This window comes from Belonocnema kinseyi, chromosome 4 (assembly GCF_010883055.1).
Source record: "Belonocnema kinseyi isolate 2016_QV_RU_SX_M_011 chromosome 4, B_treatae_v1, whole genome shotgun sequence".
Lineage (NCBI taxonomy): Eukaryota > Metazoa > Arthropoda > Insecta > Hymenoptera > Cynipidae > Belonocnema > Belonocnema kinseyi.
This window is the reverse complement of record NC_046660.1, coordinates 95673408-95680386: the sequence shown is the minus strand read 5'-3', so window position 1 is coordinate 95680386 and position 6979 is coordinate 95673408. Positions and strand designations below refer to the sequence as shown.

Sequence of the window (6979 nt, the reverse complement as noted above, 5' to 3'; positions counted from 1 at the left end):
GCTTCGGACCCCCTACTCTCATGTCTGGGGCTAAAAGTGAGGGTCCGCAAACTATTCTTGGAGAACTTTAGTCAGACCTGCTTTCGCGTTCGCAACTAAGTCGACGGTTTACGTCTAAGCCTCCACGAATCTGTGCATCTCAGTTCGAGAAAAAACGCTCGCATTAATGCCGGAAAAATCGTTCCGATGAGTGTAAAAAATATTTTTAATGCGAAAAAGTGAAAAAGAAGACTTTTAGGTGATTTTGTGATTTATTATCTGCATCATCAAGAAGACATTTGTCTTTTTTCATAATTACGGGGATTTTTCAATTGGGGGTTGATTTTAAAGCAAATTTTCATCAGATCGACGATATTTATTAAAAGAGGTAATTCAAAATTGTTCTTGAGGTTGCATTAGTATGAATGAATGAACTTAGTATTTTTCTACATGGAGGAATTTTTGCTGACCTGAAGTTGAAGAAGTGTGAATGAGAGTTGCATGATACAAATACTGTGTTTATTTCCGGAAAAGAGATGTGGCGCGGTATCAATTTTGTTTACGTTCTAAACTAAATTATTTTCCCCGTCAGTGAATGGAAATTTCTAGTGTTCTACTTAAATATCAATAAAAGTTTAATGTATATTTAAAAAAAAGTAAGGAAAATTAATCTTCTTAATTATTTTATTATTTTAACTGACTTCACTTCCAAATACTAGCAGTTTTTTTTACTTAACATAATTACAGATAATTCTTGAATCTCGATTTCATTAGAATATATAATAAGTAAGGTCATTGCAGCAGATCAAATTTCAGTGGAGTAGAAAAGTACGTGTGTTGTCAGACAAACAAGGGAAAAGAACTGCGCATAAAATTAATATTGAAGAGTATTTTAGGAACTAATCATAAGTGATGCGATTTTGACACAATGAGTTTCAGTCCAAGAATATCCAATACTTACTATTAATGTTTATACATGATCTAAAAGCTCTAATCTTCTCATACTCGATTTTAAGTGGGCGCCAAAGATTTCACGAGTATCTTAAGCACAATAGAGATAAAAACTTTTCAAAAATATCTTGGCAGTCAGCCGTATCCACAAAACTTACACTACTGTCAAAGCTCTCTTTAATTTTCTTGTGTCCCATTTTGCACTTAAGTATGTTTTTTCAATAGATTGTAGAAGAAGAGCCACTATAGACTTCAAATTGGCACTACGAAGCTGGTCTATGCTTTTTCAATCAAAATTTGTTTATTTCTTTGCTCAGCATCTCCATGAAGTACTAACCTTGAAAATCTATCTTCTACGAAAATATTATACTGAAAATATCTTGGCTTTGAATCGAATTTATCGCGAGACATTTTCCTTTATTTCAAATTAATTTTATGTTATTTAATATTTATGATCTGTTTATGTCCAAGGAAATAAAGATGATTTATTGCAATTAAAATGAGTAAGACCCAGTAAGAGCGTTCAAATGAATATACATATTCTGTTTAAAGTTGATAATGAAAGTCAACATTTTCTAAGCACGTACTTAGATAATATTTAAAATGACTAATTTTAAGTACATTTTAAGTTTAATTATATATTTTATCAATCTGAATTTTAATAACCTCTTTTTCTTAAATTAAAAATGTAGGTTAATTCTTTTGAAATTTACAAACACGATAAAAGTGGGTTCTCAATGAGACTTTAAAGGAGTTATATCAGTAAGAAATGTATCCATACTTGTACATGTTACGAAGAATGAGTCAGATAATCTCCTGGTGCTACTTCTTTATTTTGCTGCAATCAGCAACAGCTTCTTCAACTCAGTGAAATACCTGTGACTAATTTCTATTTGCGCTGATTTACTTTCAAAATTCTTCTAAGAATTTCTTGTTTAAAAGAAGATAGACTATAAATAAAATACTGTTTCGACCAAGAAAAATAATGATCCGATCGATAGTAGGTATTTCATTTCGGGTGTTAGTGAAAGTTCAAGTAGTGACGAACTTTCAAAATCAGCCAATTCAGTGAAATGCTGCTGATTTCATTTTGTAATAATTTTTTGCAAATCAAAACATTACAAAATTAAATTTAAATTGTTGGACAATTGCAATTAATTAAAAATGGAAGAATTTTATTGTAAGAACAGATTGAATAATTCAAAATTACAACTGGACGATTTCCGATATTTAGGTAATATCTAAGTCTAAGTCATGGTGTCAGAATGCTTTGGTATTTGGATATATAATTTTATGGTGAAAATAATGGAGCACGTATTTCACACTTTAAGAAATTTGTTGTTGATTTGTTACAATAATTCAAACAATACCTGTCAATTCTCAAAAATTGGCAGAATGTGTTTTCAAAATGTACTTTTTTTCGAACTTCTTAGGTATTTGGAATTTTAATTTTTTATTTGACGTAGGAATTCTTACTCTTTCGATTAGAATCAAACAAAATTTGAAAAATGACAAAATGGTGGCCGATTTTTAATATTCCTGAAAATATTTTGTAGTAAAAAACCGTACTTCTAACAAACAAATACAAAATTTTTAAAGTCCAGTTTTTTGAAAAAAATCTACTTTTAAGTATTTTATAAAAACGGCCGACATTTTGACATTTTAAAAATTCTTTCCATTTTTTCTGGATTAATTAAGAGAGAAAGAATCCCCACATAAAATAAAAAAAAGAAAATACCAATTACATACGTTCATTCAGAAAATCCTGCATTTTAAACAATTAAATTTACTTAATGTAATAAATATTTTTAAGGGTTCGAGTACAAAAAAGTTTTACCATAATAATTCTTCGAGACTTTACAATTTTATAAAAATTTATAATTTAAGAAGCTTTTACTTTGAAATATTTAATTTAATTTTCAATTCCAACTCCTTTATAATGAAACAGTACAAATTAAAAAATTTTAGTTCACAGGTTTTCAATTTTGAAAGCTTCTGTTAAACATTTTTTAAATTTAAAATCATCCAACTTTCAACGCTTCTAATTCGAAATTATTAAGAACAAATTATGGTCTAGTAATTGAATTGAATAATTAAATAGTCGATTGATTAATTGAATAATTAGTTGATCTTCCCATTTGAGAAAAAAAACCTGTGTGACTAAGGGATAATAATCCATTTCTAACGTTTTCTATACTGCCGTACAAACTAAAAAGATACGTAAGGAACATTGCCGCTTAAAGTGATTCTCTTAAACATGGCAATGAAAAATTAGACCTAAGCGGCAATGTCACTTATGTATCTTTTTAGTTTGTACAGCAGTATAGTATAATTTAATTTTGAAGATTCACATTTTTTATTTAGGATAGCGAAAAGCTTAAGAGCACAGTGAATTTTTAAATAAAATTTTTATCAATTTTGAGTCGAAAAATGTATTCGATCACTTTAAATATCACGTATCTAATTATTGAAAATTTTAGAATTTTTAAACCTTTCAGTTTTAAATATTCGATTTACTGAAACCTGTTCCATTCGCAACGTTACTGACGCAAAAATATATAGTTTTGAGGCTTACTTTCTACATTGTTGAAGTTTTTAATTTATTAGAGTTAACATTGTTTAATTTGGCAGAATGCAGTTAAAATATTTACTGTTTTAAGTTTTTCGATTTAGCAATTTCTAACATTGAGAACCTACTTCTTCTTCATTTTAAAGCAATTGAAATAATTTTATTATTATTTCTTATTGTCTTAGACTTAATAAAGTTACAAGCCCAATATACATGAATATATACATGACTATACAGTATACCCCAATATACATGGATATATACATGAATATACAGGGTATGGGCACGCTTGGAATTACCAAAAAATATTCAACTCGGCACACACGCCCGTAAGAATTGCATTGGTGTGTAAGGCGGGTTGCATACTTTTTGGTAAACCTCAGCGTGTCCACCCTGTATATAAACAATAATTTAATACGATGTTTCAAATCTTTTGCGATGGTGTTGCAGATACAAAATTAGGAGCATGGCGTAGTTTGGAGTTCGTATTTTACCGTTGTTATACTTGAACAGAGGTCGTGAGCGCTAAAGCTGACCACAGTCGCCTCTGGATGCTTTCTTAGCGCTTCTATCTGCCACTCCACAGATTTTTAGTCGCTTTCTTCCTGATAGTCAAAAAAGTTTCTTACTATACAATGTTCAAGATTTTCAGTCATCTTGCGTGCACGTTTCTTGTAGCCGAAATCCCAATAAGAAGAATACATGTATGTTGCACATTCCTTCATATTGTCTTTACTTCATGCCTTAGCTTGCTTTACATATGGATCTTGGTTCTACAGGTTGCCGGTAAATTTCGGTTAAGTGGACAAGCAAGGTCGATGATGTAGATTTTCACCTTTTTTTGCATCATGATGTCGAGTCGATTGGCTCGGTTCTAAAGATCTGTCTGGATAATAAAATTCTAATACAAGATGTAATCTTCGTTTTATAATGCGGGCATTAGCATGTATCTATAGAAAGCCATCAATTCTGTTAAGAGTGCTAGATTTAGGGCAAGTTGTCGCTTGTAAAACACTCTGCACGCTACAGCCAAGAGGATTTAAGTGTGATAAATACGGTGAGAATTCTTGAGTTGAAATGATTCAAGGAACGTGCTTACGCAGTAAATTAAAACACTTTTCATAATGGACGCTATCTCTCTAAAGTTAATAATTTTAAATATAGAAGGTTTTTAATTTACTAACGAAAAATGCCTTTTAATTAATAGTCCTGTTTTTCGAAAGTGCTTTTATTTTACTACGAAACGTTTAACACAGAAGCGTTCTTTACTCTATAATAAATATATTTTCGTATAAAGCGATGAAAAAATAATTATTTTGATTTAATTAGGCATCAATGTTTAAACAGTCTTTTTAACTTGACACAGCTTGACAAGAAAAATATATAAAGGAGTCAAAATTTGCATATTGCTTCTTGTACTCTCTTTGAAACCAGTGATGTAATTTTTAATCGAAATCTATTAAGATCCGCACCTTCTAAAATCGCATCTAACTTTGTTTCTATACATCCTATACGAGGTAAGGATAAAGTTCTAATCATTTCAAAAGTGAATTGGAATCCAATCGTAATATTTTTTTTACATTTTTAGTCTCTGTAGAATTATCAATGTTAATTTTTTTTATTTATTTTTTTTTTAGATCTGCTGTCATTAGGTAGAATAGGCTGGCCACTCCTTGATGGGTTAGGATGGGCATGTAGCGCGAACATGTGCACAGAAGTGTCAAAATGTAAAGGCGTAGACTTATTTAAACTTTATCCTAACCTCGCAGGATGTATATAGAAACAAAGTTAGATGCGATTTTATTCAAGATCTTTTCGTTGCCTCTACAGGTGCGAATTTTAATAAATTTCGATTACAAATGATATCACTGATTTCAGAGAGATTACAAGAAGCACTATGCAAACTTTGACTCCTTTATATCTTTTTCTTGAGAAGCTGTGTCAAGTTAAAAAGTCTGTTTAAACATTGATGCCTAATTAAATCGAAATAATTATTTTTTCATCGCTTTATACGAAAATATATTTATTATAGAGTAAAGAACGCTTCTGTGTTAAACGTTTCGTAGTAAAATAAAAGCACATTCGAGAAACAGGACTATTAATTAAAAGGCATTTTCCGTTCGTACATTAAAATCGTACAATATAACAAAACTTATTTCAAATAAAACAATATTACTCAGTACAGAAAGGATTCTAATTTTTGTCCATTATTTTACCTATTAACGCTTTTTTTTCAAAAACTATTGATCTCATCGAATAAGTGTCAGTAGAACTTTTATTCCTCTTCTTTTCCTCTATAAAAATGAAAAAAAGAAATTTTTTTAAATATTGAACGGTAATTCAATAATTAATTGATAATGGAAATTTAATTAATCGCTTATATCTCGAGAACGCCATAATGCCCGACTGGTATATGCAGATTCGCAATCAGGAGATCAGTCTGAACAAGAATCATTGACAACATTGGATATCAAACGCGAATCCGACGGAAGTGATATGGCTTCTGGACTAATGGAATCAACTTAGCCTTCAGAATGTGTTCCTAGTAAACTTCCTGGTTTACCTTGGTGTTTTAAGCATAAAAACTAGCGGAGAGGCACCTTTTTCAAAATCACGACCCAACCCGTAATATGCGCTGTTCCTGGACGACGAGTGACTCATAATTTGTCTGAATGGTCGCTGGAATGTCAATTCAACCAAAAGCAATCATTTTGCTTGCTTATGTGTTACTTAATACAAAAAATGTTCTTGTCGAAGAAAATGAAATTGGGCAGATCGTCAACATCCTACATGTGAATCAGCGATTTCGCTCTTTTGAGTAACATGGTTTATCAGCTTTCGGGTTCTATTTTCTTTCTTATTTTAAGTCAATAAACCCAATTAACACCTTATTTTGCTGACATCCATATTTAACCTGGTCTTTTATGGTGGATCTCGATCCCTTCCTGGGGCAAAGACTGCATTTGTAGGACTAGTTCTGCTGCCTAAAGTTCTAATGGTTGCAACAGCTGCACAGTAAACAAGAGTTTGCACTTATAACGCAGTTTGTGTGGCGTTCAAATGCATAGGTGAAACCTTGTTCAGGTGCTCTATTAAATAATCCAGACTATTTGTGATGCTCATTTTGGGCAGAGAATGTCTTTGTGTTAGTTCTACATGTCTGAACTCTAGTAAAGCATGAGAAAAATTCCTTTCAAGGTGCTGTAGTTTTCCTGGTATTTCGCCTACCACATTATCGGTATTTATGTCCGGATGTGGTTCTAGTGGATCCGTTACTTAATGCTCATTATCCCATGCACCTATGCCTTCAGTTTCAATCAAGTCTTCGTTGTACAAATCTTCCAAGGGGAGTTCATCAATAGGAAACTGCCGTTCCACTTCCATTTTGATGGTAGCTACTTCAACAGCCAAAAGCAATTTGTTTTCAGATATTTAGCGCTTTTTGATCTGCTCATTTATTCTTATGGCGAGCTCTGGGTA

The 6979-nt window shown here is 31.5% G+C and overlaps 1 protein-coding gene across 7 annotated transcripts in view; it reads left to right on the top strand.

The window, feature by feature from the left end:
• The first annotated feature begins 90 nt into the window (after window positions 1-90).
• LOC117170707 (filamin-A) overlaps window positions 91-6979 on the top strand; it is a 128792-nt gene continuing 121903 nt past the window's right edge. For all 7 annotated transcript variants that reach the window (XM_033357703.1, XM_033357699.1, XM_033357702.1 and 4 more), the window contains exon 1: window positions 91-367. The gene's annotated coding sequence lies outside the window, so the exon portion shown is untranslated. The remainder of the gene's footprint in view (window positions 368-6979) is intronic.